At 43.9% G+C, this 13,663-nt stretch overlaps 1 protein-coding gene across 6 annotated transcripts in view; it reads right to left on the bottom strand.

The window, feature by feature from the left end:
• Window positions 1–13,663, bottom strand: part of LOC134355480 (monocarboxylate transporter 1-like) — a 75,237-nt gene that overhangs the window by 52,866 nt on the left and 8,708 nt on the right. Inside the window, exon 1 of one of the 6 annotated variants that reach the window (XM_063065417.1) lies at window positions 9,667–9,823. The exons of 1 other annotated variant lie outside the window; for it this stretch is intronic. The gene's annotated coding sequence lies outside the window, so the exon portion shown is untranslated. Of the gene's footprint in view, window positions 1–4,911; window positions 8,548–8,667; window positions 8,812–9,318; window positions 9,510–9,593; window positions 9,613–9,666; window positions 9,824–13,663 lie in introns of those variants that run through there. 4 more of the 6 variants (XM_063065420.1, XM_063065419.1, XM_063065418.1 and 1 more) reach the window with 4 other exon arrangements.

The following is a 13,663-nucleotide window of genomic DNA, read 5'->3' on the forward strand; positions in this document are numbered from 1 at the left end:
TGGACTTTCAATTCAACTGACTCTGAAGACTAGCGGTATTCGTTTAATGTTTAGATGTCCTTTCCAGCCGCAGTGTAGGTTTCCTGTTCCTTTAGAGAGTTTTAGTTAATGGCCCCTAGATTTGGATTCAAACATAAGGGGTAATGATTGCTCTAACATCTAACTCTATGTTAAACGAATACCGCTAGTCTTCAGAGTCAGTTGACTTGAAAGTCCAATATCTCAGGGAAGGCCAAAAGCAAAACAGCAGCGAAGCATTGCTATGCTCTGTCCAAGTCTTGACAAGCACTACAATGACAAGTATGTGGTTAAGTACTATCACGATTAAATAATAATTAGCTGCCACGTGCAAATTCACAAGCACAATTGCCGTATCTACCGCGCTGCGCAATCCGTGGTTGTGACACCTCCAGACTCACTTTCAAAAGACTATTAGATTCAACGTAGTCTACCAGTTAGCACAGAATTCGGAGTTCAATTCCAGTGTCCTCTGTAAGAAAGTTTGTATATTCTTCCTGTGTGCGCATGGATTTCCTCCAAGTGCTTCTGTTTCCTCCCACAGTCCAAAGATAGACCAGCAAGTAGGTTAATTGCTCATGGTAAATTGTTCTGTGATTAGGCTGGTGCAAAGCAAGGAAGGGTCTGTTCCTCAATGTATTTCTAAGTAAAATATTCTCAGCATTATTTTTTTTTGTTTGTACAATTTGCCTTCAATTGTATTGTTTGCCTGTCTTTATGTATTTTGTCTCTAAATTCTGTTGTATTTAATTATGTTTCCTATAAATATCTGCAAGATGGTAACAAAGATGTTCTTTGATAATAAACCTTCAATGTGAAGGATTTCAAGAACTTGAGATTGAGTAATTAAAAAAATCAATAATCTGGAAAACAAAGTTCAGAGAGATGTTTAGTTATCAACAGGATATGGAATATTAAAAGCAGGATTCTGGATGAACTCAAATTTGCAGATAAGTTGCAACAAGTATCGTTCAGACTTCGATTCAGGAAATAGGCAGCCAGCTGGGATTTCACCTCCAACGTTGTGACGACATAGAAATCAAGGTCATTCAGGTCCATCAGACTTATCTCCTTTCCAGAACATTCTGTTTCTCTGCGAGTCAGTTATCTACAGTATCTGCTTTTACAAACGCAATGTTTTAACTTCATAATTTAGAAAAGCAAACAGATTCAACTCATCCACCAGTTGCACAAACAGGACTAAACAATTCAACATTGGGGTGCAAAATTTTGCACTAGAGCGAATTTGGATTAAGTGTAAGTGAAAGAAGGGGAGGGGGAGGAGGAGAGAAAAGAGTAAAAAAGAGTAGATGGAGATGTGGAATTCTCTGCCCATTGAAGAAGTGGAGGCTACCTCAGTATTTAAGACAAGGTTGGATAGATTTTTGCACAGTAGGGGAATTAAGGGTTGTGGGGAAAAGGCAGGTGGGTGGAGATGAGTTCATGGTCAGATCAGCCATGATCTTATTGAATGGTGGAGCAGGCTCGACGAGCCAGATGGCCTACTCCTGCTCCTGTTTCTTATCTTTTTATGAGACAGGGCAGTAGAGAAGAAAATCAATGAAGAAATTTCTAGAGATCTGTCAGGGCGGCACGGTGATGCAGCTGAGCGCACTGCTCTCTCACATCTCCAGTGAACCTGGGTTCAATCCTGACCTCTGGTGCTGTCTGTGTGGAGTCTGCAATCATCCCTGTAACCACATGAGTTTCCTTTGGGCGGGCCAGTTTCTTCCCAAAAACATGCTTGTTCTCAGGATGGTTAGCTCCTGTTAATATATCCTGTTAATTATGAAGGGAATCAGAATGGAGCTGATGAGAGAGAGAGAGAGTGAGAGAGGTAGAGAGAGTGAGTCAGGGGTGGAGGAGGGGAGGTGTGGGGAGAGGGGAGGGTGGAGAGAGAAAGAGCAGTCGCCAAGATGCAGAGGAGACTTCAGAAATGCAGAAACAGATGTCAGGAGTCCAAGGGCAAAGGGTAAGAAATAATTTCCAAGAAAATATTACAAACAAGAGACAAGCAGAGGTTATTCTTGCAAGAACATACTGTCTGCATCTCAAATAACAGTGACACTTTGCATCACCCTTCCTCTCACCCGTTGCTAGCCCAGGAGAGCAGCATCCAACTGTGACCACGGAGCAGAGATTTGGAGAAACATTTGTTAACTGCGGATTAATTAGTTGCACTCTGTCACACAGCAAAGAGGTGGAAGTAATGTCAATATTCTGCGAAGTTATTCGTTTGATGAAAGAAGTAATTGAGCTGAATGTGGGAACCCGCCTCAGTGAATCAGCTGATCAAAGGCGGCCTTTACTGCCTCATGGTTACGGACAGACACAAAGCACAAAGACGCAGCAACTCCAGCCCCAGGGCACCTCGAATCCTGTACACCTTTCACAACTTGGCTCATACCAGAGTTCCCAAACGTATTTTGCTTGGTCCTACTTCAGGAATTTTTTTTTACACCTTTCCATTTTCCATTCTACAATTAAAAAAAAAACTAGTTGCATACCTTTATACTGTAATTGCACTTTTTGAAACCACTTGCATTCTCTTAAACTACTTTTATATCTGTGCCATACCTCCAAAATTACCAGTCATAGCCAAGACATTGGATATTAACTCTCTGCTTCTCCACTGGGAACATCGGTTCAGTCCAACCTTAATTTCCTCCCATACCACAAACCTGATGATTACAGGTACTTGCAAATTCCTTCCCCCATTCGATCTCACAAAAGTGTACTAACCACTAACATGCCCCCAGCACATTCAGAACATTGCTGAAACCTGAGCAATCAGCTACAGGTCAGAAACACTGTCTGACGATTCTCACCTGTACACGTGATGGCTCCTGCAAATCACTCTCATGCTGGGTTTGATTCTCTCTATTTGTTCCTCACAACCTAGATATTTTCCCACTGTTTTAGTGACTTCTAATCTGTGCTACTCCCTGTCTTGTCCTCTCTGTCACCAAAACTCCATCAGCATTTCCCAGTCCCTCTCCCCCTCCACTCTTCGCCTCTCCCTCTGTGATGATTCGATGGCTCTGGCCTGTACTCGCCAGAATTTAGCAAAATGAGGGGGATCTCACTGAAGCCTTTCAAATATTGAAAGGTCTAGATAAAGTGGACATGGAGAGGTTATTTGTATAGTGGGGTGGGGGAAGGGGGTTCTAGGAGCAGAGGACACAGCTCAGGAGTGAAGGCCGTCCCTTTGAACAGAGATAAGGAGGAATTTCTTTAGCCGGTGGGTGACGAATCTGTGAAATTCACTGCTATGGAGGCAAAGTCAATGGGTATGTTTAAAGCAGAGGTTGATAGGTTCTTGATTAGCAAGGGTGTCAAAGGTTAGAGGGAGAAGGCAGGAGAATGGGGTCGAGAGAGGTAATAAAGCATTATCAGGGATGCATCTCACCCTAACCATGGACTTTTTACTCTCCTCCCATCCAGTAGGTGCTACAGGAGCCTCCGCTCCCACACCAGCAGGCACAGGAAGAGCTTCTTCCCTGAGGCTGTGACCCTGCTGAACTTCTCATCACAGCGCTAAGCAGTATTCCCCCACCAGAGGTGCTACCCCTCCGTGACACCCCATATACCCCACCTTTGGTGGGGTATTAGTCCACCTTTGGTCCCCACCTGGCACTCAGCTCTCACCTGTGGCTCCCCGTAGCTGTTTGCATGCGACAGCGGCCACACCCCAGGCAACAGCTTCGACAAGCCGGCTAAACCAGGTGAGGGTAGCCGACGGGTCTCAAACCCTCGGTGAGATAGGGAGTTGTCTATCCCAGCATGTGAAGACAGACTCCGGCGGATTGAGCGGACGAGACCAGCAGAAGGTCCAACGGTCAAGAAGGCGGTCTCTGCAAGCGTCGTGGAACGTGTAGAGCAGGACAAGACACAGAAGACGTCCTGGTCATCCACTGCGCCTAGTCCCATCTTCAGCCGTCTAGACTCTGTCTTGCCACTGGATCCAGATGGGAATTGGGAAGAGAGAGTGAGGCTGACGCTGCGCAACTCTCCCTCACTTAAATCCAAATCACGCGCTAGTCTCAACACCATCATTATGGTGTCGAGGTCTTCTTCGACGTCAACGATGGACGAACAACAACAAGCAGTATTGCACCCATATTGTACTGTCTCAGTACTTCCATATTTGTGTGCTGTAGCACTTACTTTTTATTCACAGTTATTTTGTAAATAACACTATTCTTTGCATTTCTGGTCAGATGCTAACTGCATTTCATTGGTTTTGTATCTGTACTTGGCACAATGACAATAAAGTTGAATCTAATCTAATCTAAATCAGCCATCAGCCACAGCAAACTCAATGGGCTGAATGGCCAGATTCCACACTTATGTCTTATGTTCTTTTCATCTTCTTCCCTCCATTTTTCCCAACGTGTGTCATTCTTTCCATTACTGAGACTCTCCAAAATGTCCCCTGAAGCAGTGAGGAGCAAGAGCATTACTGAGTCATGGAGAGGTAGATGGAATATTAATGGTGTACTAGTCTCAGCCACTACCCATATCGTTTATTGTTAGAAACTATAGACAGCCATTTAACCCAGTCTATGTATATATATTGGTTTTTTGAAACAGAAAGCCAATACTAATCTCAGCGCCTCCAATTTTTACGACCTCCCTCGGCTACAAATGTTTTTACATTTTTCCTTTAAAAGATGGAAGTTTCATCACAATCCTTGTGTAAAGCACTTCATACTTGTAAAAGAAAACATTTATACCAAGCGATTTCTTTGGTGTCATTTGAACACTTTGAACTTGAGAACCCTTCAGTAAATCAAAATTTAATTCTTTGCAATTGAGAATTTAAGCAACTAAGTATGTGACCTTTTAAACACGTGATATGTAAGGTATGTCAGAGGAATCAGTAACACTCACCTGGAGAGAAAAAAACGTAAGTCGAAGGGCATTTTGTTGACTTTGGAAAGGCTTCATTAACACTGCACTATAGAAAACAAGGCGTTCTGCAGAAGCTGGAAATCTTGAACAACACATATAAAATGCTGGAAGAACTCGGTAAACCAGGCAACATCTAAGGAGAGGAACTAACAATCAGCATTTTGGGCCGAGACCCTTCATCACGAACAGTTAAGTCCTGATGAAAGGTCTCGGCCTGAAATATCGACTGTATAGACGCTGCCCGACTTGCTGAGTTCCTCCAGCATTCTGTGTGTGCTGCGCTATAGAAAGTACTTCTAACCCTCGTACATGAAGTAGTTGTAGTTGATTACACGGTTCCTGGTCCATGTGCAGGATAACTGAGTGGCCTTTTTGCCTTAAGGAAAGGTGTGCAAATACCATTTATTTATTTAGAGGCACAGTGCGGAACAGGTCCTGCTGCCCAATGAGCTGCACCTCTCAGCAACCCACCTTTTTAACCCTAGCCTAACCACAACACAATTTATAACAGCCAATAAACCTACTGACCAGTGCACCTTTAGAATGTGGGAGGAAATCGGAGCACCTGGAGGAAACCCACACGATCACAGGGAGAAAGTATAAACTCCTTACAGACAGCAATGGAACTGAGCCCACACACGTTGCAAAACCTTATGCTGACCACTACTACTCCCACTCCACTCCTGCACTGGGAGAGAGCGAGATCCAAGTGAACCAACTTCAGTCTGAATTTTGCTTGAAATATACCTCAATGGGCAAGAGGTTTACACCCATATTTGTAAGAAGTAAAACTCTAACCCAGTCCACCAGCATAGTCTCTTAACACGGTTGTGGTTGATTTCCGAAACTTTTCCAATATCCCTCATCAATACAAAACAATGCACTTGTACTTATTTAAAGATACTGCAGAGTATCGAGCCCTTCCAGCCCAATGAGCCCATGTGTCCAATTAAGCTAAAACCCGCAAGTCCTTAGAATGTAGAAGGCAACCACAGCACCCGGAGGAAACTCACATAGTCATGGGGAGAATGTCCAACTTGCTTACAGACCGTGGTGAGAATCAGTTCTGGGTCACTGGCGCCATAACAGTAACAGCTATGCTACCATGCTGCCCTGTCCTACCAGTCCTAACCAACAATGTAAATCCTACTGTACTCCTCACCATAACCCTCATTCTGACCCCAATTGCCCCTTCCCCATATGTCAATCCTCCGCATTGTCCATCAGCCACTATTATTCACAGGAGGCAAATTTCCTCAGGCATGCCTCCTTTTCCTTTCCATTTCCCTTGCTTCCTTCATTCCCTCGGCAAAGAGGGCACTTTATGAAGGAGCGTGGCCATCAACAGTGGAGGTTACCTGACTAAGTACCCAAGGCAATGCCAAGAATCCCGATGGAGGAGCAGGTGATTAACTGCTCTGCCCTGGGCATGCTTTGGTTGGGAGCATCCATCTCAGTACAGGAAACTTGGGGCGGAACCAGGAAGATTTCACATAAATGACCGTGAAAATCCAGCACCCTGTCAACCAAAGCAGACTCCAGTGTGAGTGAATGGAAACAGGGAATAAGCAAGCTTGAGAAAGTGTGTAACATACAAAACACTGGAGAAATTCAGCAGGTCAGGCAGCATCTATGAGTGGAAACAGACAGTTGACATTTCATCCTTTGAAGTTGCCTAACCTGCAGAGTTCCTTCAGAGTTTCATGTGTGCTTCAGGTTCTAGCCGATGCAGTGTCATGTGTCTCCATTTCGAGAAACAAAATGAGTGCCTCAATAGTATTATTGGACTTTCCATGTCAACAATTCACTGTATGGAGAGGACAGGGAAGCCCACAAAACACATTCAGCACTTGTTTACTGAGACACATATCACCTCCTTACAAGTTCCAAAGTAGATCCTAAATCCCACACACTGCATCAGAACACTTGAAAATGACATTCCTAAACTTCCAACCATGTGCAAAGTAAATCCTTCATTGTACGAATAACAAAAGCATTTTAGTAATATTAATAGCTCCCAGTTGTGTCATAATAAATAAAAACTGTTTGCAGATCCAGCCTTTGACCAATCAATAACTCTCCACTGAATTTCCTTGCATAATCAAAATTTCCCCAATATTCACTGCCAAGTACCAAATCCTCCCAAGTTACCAGCTGTCCCTACAGCCTGTCCACACAATAACTTTACCATAAATGCCCCTAAATGATCACCTACTCTCTTCCAATGCCAGCCTACCAGCCAATCAGCATCCACTCTCAGCCTGTCATCTATAACCAATCTCCAAATATCCTCCACCAGATGCCTAGAACTTCAACAACCAGCAATCATCCTCAAAACCTCCAGCTAATTACATCCTCCCCAGAATAACCATCAATTCATCAATTCAACCCATCAATGAACCAGCACATCTCCTTATAAACAATTCTCCTCAACCTAATCCAACACCAACTGTCTCCAATATCCATAATTTTACCTTCCCCTTGTGCTGTTTACCAAATACCAACTTTCCCTGGGTCTCTTTCTAACCATGAATTTAGCCCAAGACATCTCATGAACTGGACTCTTCTCACTGGACTCATGCAACTCTCCCAGGTCCTCTCACCAACCGGTAACTCTAGCCAGGGCCTCTGACTGTCCATCAACCCATCCCCATTCCCCAGTCAGCCACCAAATCTCCCCTGGACCTGTTGCCAACACCAACCTCTATCCTGGACTTCCTACCGACCATCAACCCTGCCCAGGGCACCCAACCAATCCCCAACTGTCTCCAGGGCCCTTAATTATGCAACTAACTCTCCACATGACCTCTAAACAACACCAACTCTCCCTAGGTCTTTCAATCAACTCTCTCCAGGTCCTTCAACCAATCACCAACTAACTCTCTCTGGATCCTCCAGCTGACCACCAACACTCCCACATCTTCCAATCAAGCAGCAATGTTCTCCAGTCATCTAAACAACCAGCAGTTCTCTCCACTCAAGAACAAACTTTTTATAATACATCCAATCAACGTGAACTCTGCCTGGTACACCTAAGTGTTATTTCTTTACAGTAAATCTAATCAACAACATCTCTTACCAGTTTTCAGATGAACTCTCACCTGTATCCATAATTTCAATTCTCCCTCCTACCCTAACCGTGCACAAACTCACCCCAGCACCTCTCTTCAATCACTTACCTTCCCCAGGACATCCACCCAGCGTTCAAGATCTCTGAAGCCACCAATGCTTGCCGGTACGCGTAATAAACCAGAAACCCTCTCGGGGCGTCTGACCAAATCCCAATTCTCCCCAACACCCAATTTTTCCAGAGGTTCCAACTGCTCAGCAAATCACCTCAAGACCCTCGAAGAACCACCATCTCTAAGATCTCCAGCTAACTAACCAGCAATACTCACCGCGACTATCTCTGAGCAACTATCAACTCACCTGAACTCTCCCCAGTATCCCTGACGATCACTGAAGATCTCAGTGGCCTCTGACCAATCTCCAATTCTCCCCAGGAACTTCCCCTAGTACCTTTAGCCCGTCGCTTGCTCTCTTCAGTAATCCTGAACCTGCCTCCCCCTACTCTCCCCAATATCCCAAATGTCATCTCGAGCAATGACAACCTCTCCTCAGCACAGTCAAGCTACCATTAATTTCCCCAGATCACCCACCAAACACCCAAACCCCGTTCAAGTCTCCCCCTTTCCCTGACAAACCCCCTAGGAGCTTCAATTTCTGCTCAGCTACCTTCATGAAGTGGCGTCAACTCTCCGCGTTTACTTCCTATGCGACCTACTGTAGTGTCGAGCAGAAAATGTGCTCGCAGCAATAACTCCCAGTCCGAGTACCCAATTTTACACGTGGCCGGATGAGGCACCGAAACAGGAAACCTTCAATATGACTGTTCGTTCAGAAAGTCAGAATAAAAAGCAACTCGATGGTAAGCGAGGCGTTTTGCTGTAACAGTGGGGACTGAAGGAAACGCGTGCAGGTGGGTAGCCCACAGGGGAGGATGGTTACCCCGGCAAAACCGCAGACGGGACGCTGAGAGCCACTACCGTTCCCTCAAACAAAGCGCACGGGACTGACTGCACGCTGACAACCACTAAGTAGACAGAAAACCGCTCTACGTGATGGTCCACGCCAAAAACAACAAGTTTTCCAACTATAGATGGAGAATTGAGATTTACCAGGTTTTTTTTATTAATGCACACAAGAAGTGTAAGAGTAACACATACAAAATGCTGAAGGAATTCAGCAGATCAGAAAGCACCTCTTCTCTCGAAAGGGAAAAAGAGTCGACGTTCTGGGCCGAGACCCTTCATCAAGATAGTGAAAATACATTATTTAGCTTAAGCCCATTACATAAAAAGCGAAGCGCAGGCTGGAACTACAGACCTTTCGCTGAGCTGCTGTTAGACAGAGCGCGGCCTCAGCTTTCCACTCCAGACGCGAAGTATGAATCGCGCTAACTTCACTCCTCCCCCTTTGCTCGCAAGCAGGCTAATTGTAAAGTGCATTGCAGCCTAAGCAGGAAGTCTAGCCTTCGAGATTTGACGAGTACTCCTGACGCTTACACACTTCACACATCATCCAAAACCAAACCCTTTCCTCGCTGGACATAGGAAGTGACAGATATTGGAACCTGGAGCAAAATACGTATATGTAGATACCCGAGAAGGAAGGCTACCGGAGGACCTCGCGGAATAGCATAAACAGTCCTCGTTTTCATCGATGCCGCCTGACCTGCTGAGTTCCTCCAGCGTTTTATGTGTGTTGTTTGGATTTCCAGCATCTGCAGACTTTCTCCTGTTTGCGAGCTGAGTTAGGGGAGCGCTTTGTGCGGAGACCCTGCCTCATCCGATGCTGGTCGACCCGCCGTGTCCCTCTTGGTTTTATTTTTGCTTCCTTGACCCCTGTTTGAGGGCGGAATCGCCTGGGTGAGGGGGGGGGCGGTGATAAAGCATCATACTAGGAATTCAGTGGATGAGGCGAAATCGCCTCCGGGCTGTTCAAGAATTTCAGTTTAACTATGGTTTCCCCGTATTGATGTTAAGGATACTATCAGAACGAGTTATTCAAGTGCAAAAAGATTCATTTGTTTGTTTTATCGACTACACAAAAGCATTTGATAAAGTGAAGCACAATAAGTTATTTGAAATATTACAGAAAACTCTAGATCTAGATTCGAAAGACCTCCGCCTAATCAGAAATCTGTACTGGGAACAAACTGCCGCTGTAAGAATAGATGGAGAAGTGAGTCAGTTTACGAAAATCAAGAGAGGTGTTAGACAAGGGTGTGTTTTCTCCCCTGATTTGTTTAATGTATACAGTGAAACAATATTACAAAAAATAAGAGACACCTTAGGAATCAAAGTTGGCGGTGAAAACATCAATAATTTCAGATATGCAGATGACACTGTTAATTGCAAGTACGGAGGAAGAACTACAAAACTTAATTGATATAATTGTTGAAGAAAGTGCAAAAATGGGTCTACCTATCAATTGTAAAAAGACAGAATGTATGGTGATATCCAAAAAGAGGAAGAATCCCATATGCAGGCTGAGAATAAATGGGGAAGACATAAAACAAGTACAGAACTTTTGCTACATTAAAAGAAGAATAGGGATGGCAAAAGACACCTTTACGAGAATGAAGAGCATACTGACCAATACTAAACTAGGCATGACAACCCGCCTCAGAGTACTGAAAGGTTACGTTTATCCAGTTATGTTATATGGTTCAGAATGTTGGACAATATCTAATAACATGAGGAAACGAATTGTAGCAGCAGAGATGTGGTTTTTGAGGAGTATGCAAAGAATATCATGGACGAAATGAATATCTAACAAGGATGTCATGAACAGAGCAAACACAAAAAGAGAAATAATGTGTGAGATCATGAAAAGACAACGTAACTTCATTGGACATGTGATTAGGAAAGAGGAGTTAGAATGCACGGTAATTATGGGAAAGATTGAAGGGAAGAAAGCAAGAGGAAGACAAAGACAAATGATGATGGAGACAGCAGCCAGAGAACTGGAAATGAATACCAATGAATTGATCCACTTGACCTGAAACAGGAGTGTGTGGGCCATGGCAGTCAAAGCTCAAACTGGGCACGGCACCTGATGATGATGATAATGATGGGTTCCCCAGGAAGTCTGGCATGTAGCTTCCAATCTGATAGCATGAATATCAATTTCTCCTTCTGATTATCAAATCCCCTCCATCGCCACCCAACTCTGAACTTTTACCTCTTCTCACCTGCCTATTTTTTCCAATGATCCACTCTCATCTCCTGTCAGATTCTTTTGTCTCTATCCCTTGACGTTTCCCATCCTCCTGGCTTCACCTATCACCTTCCAGCTCGCCACTTTCCCTCCACCACCTCTTTATTCTGGCACCCTCCTTCCCAGTCCTGAAGGAGAGTCTCGGCCTGAAACGTCGACTGTTTATTTTCATTTCCATAGCCTGGCATGCTGAGTTCCTCCAGCACTTTGTGGGTGTTGCTTTGGATTTCCTGCCTCGGCAGACTTTCTCCTGTTCACGTAATAGAAACCCGCGTGGTGCATTCCTCCCCACTGGATACTTTGTTCGTGGTTCCTGCAGTTCACTTCACTGCTGATTCACAACCACCTTGCTCAGTGGCAAGCCTCGAGCTACAAAAGATCATAACATGTGCAGAGATTAAGAATCATATTTGGCTCTCCACTCTGTCTGCCACTCATTAGCTCACATTTGTTGATCTGTATCACAATTTCACTTAACTATTCTCTGCCCCATCTTCTCTGATCTCGCAGTTTGGATTTTTCACAGCCTTTTATGGAAACAGGTGTCAGATTTCTTTTGCAAATTGGTTGTCCATCTTTGCGTGTATTTTTTCATTGATTCCATTGTGTTTCTTTGTATCTGATGTGAGTGCCTGCAAGATAATGTATCTCAGGGTAGTATATGGTGACATATATATACTTTGATAATGAATTTACTTTGATTTCTACTATTTGACATGACATAGGAGCAGAAATAGGCCCATTGAGTCTGCTCCACCATTCAATCATGGATGGTACTTTTTTTAACCCCTCCACAGCCTTCTTCACAAAACAATCTATTCTTTTGTGTAGGAGATAGTAAATTGGAAAAAGTGGTTACTGTTGTCACGTGTACCGAGGTACAATGAAAAACATGTCTTGCTTACCGTCCACAATGATGAATTCATTACAATGGTATATTGAGGCAGTACAAGGGAAAACAACACCAGAATGAAGGGTAAGTGGTACAGTACAGAGAAAATGTAGACATTAAGAATACTACAAGGTAGACTGTGAGGTCAATAATCCATCTTATTGTACTAGGGAAGTATTCAATTGGTCATGTGATTAAATTTCTAGATAAATTCGTTAACACAAAGGGTTCTGCAGATGCTGGATATCCAACTCTCAGGTTCAAGGAGCAATTCATATTCCAATTCGGTAGCCTTCAACCTGGGCAAGAGCATCGACTTCTCTAACTTCCAGAATGATCAGTCCCCTAGTACAAGGAGATTGGCACCTGGCCTCATAATTTTCTCCGTTAGCACCTTACACCTTATTGCCCACCTGCACTGCACTTTCATTGTTGCTGTAATACTTCATTCTGCATTCAGTTACCACTTTACCTTTCAGTACCTCCATGCACCTTTGCAAGTTTTAAATGCAAACAAAAAAAAACTTGGTTTGCATACCATCCTATCAATACAGATTATGATGAAATTATCTATATGAACAATATGCAAAGTATCTTTAAGGATGAGGATGGTTCTGTAACAGTCTTGCTGCCAGATCTATTTCAGATCAGTAAATTCTACTTGCTGATTTGAAGATTACAAAGGCCACTGTCTTCCAGAACCTGCAGACTTGACCTGAGAAGCTATAAATGACAGCACACAAGAGTTAGGATACAAATACATGGTTTTATGAAAGTGAAGACACAGTCAGACAGACTAGTGCAATAAGCATTGGCACGTATGCCTTCATCAGTCACGGCTTTGATACATGTTACAATTGTACAAGATGTTGGTGAAACCACACTTTGAGTATTATGTGCAGTTCTGACTACCTAGTCATAGAAAGGATGTCATTAAGCTGAAAAGGGTGCAGAAACAATTCTTAAGGATGTTACTAGATCTAGACGACATGAGCTATAAGGAGAAACTGGATTCTCCAGGGTGTTTTTCCTAAAGTGTAAGAGGCTAAGGGGTGTCCTAATAGAAGTATATGAAATCATGAGGTGATTGGTGAGTCTTTCTCTCAGAGCAGAGGAGTTTCAGACTAGAGGGCACAGATTTAAGATGAGATGGAGAAAGGGTATCTGAGGGGCAATTTTTTCCACACAAAGGGCGGTGCGTATATGGCATGAGTTGTCAGAGGAGGTGGTAGAGGTGGATACAATTATATCATTTAAGGGACATGTGGAAAGGTACATGGATAGGAAAGTTTTAGAGGGATGTGGGTTCATTACAGGCAAATGGGTCTAACAGGTAGGTAACATGGTAGGCATGGATGAGTTGGGCCAAATGGCATATTCCCATGCTGTATCATTCCATGACTCTGTGTCAGATAAAGTTTCGGAAGATGATGGCTTCCTGGCTGAGCGGTAGTTGGCTCCTCATGACTGGACTGGTTTAGATCAACATACTTCCAGTTGCTTGTTGGAATCCACGAGGAAAAGCGTCAAACCCCTCATCCAGAAGAGAAAGGAGAG

Source organism: Mobula hypostoma, chromosome 13, assembly GCF_963921235.1.
Source record: "Mobula hypostoma chromosome 13, sMobHyp1.1, whole genome shotgun sequence".
Lineage (NCBI taxonomy): Eukaryota > Metazoa > Chordata > Chondrichthyes > Myliobatiformes > Myliobatidae > Mobula > Mobula hypostoma.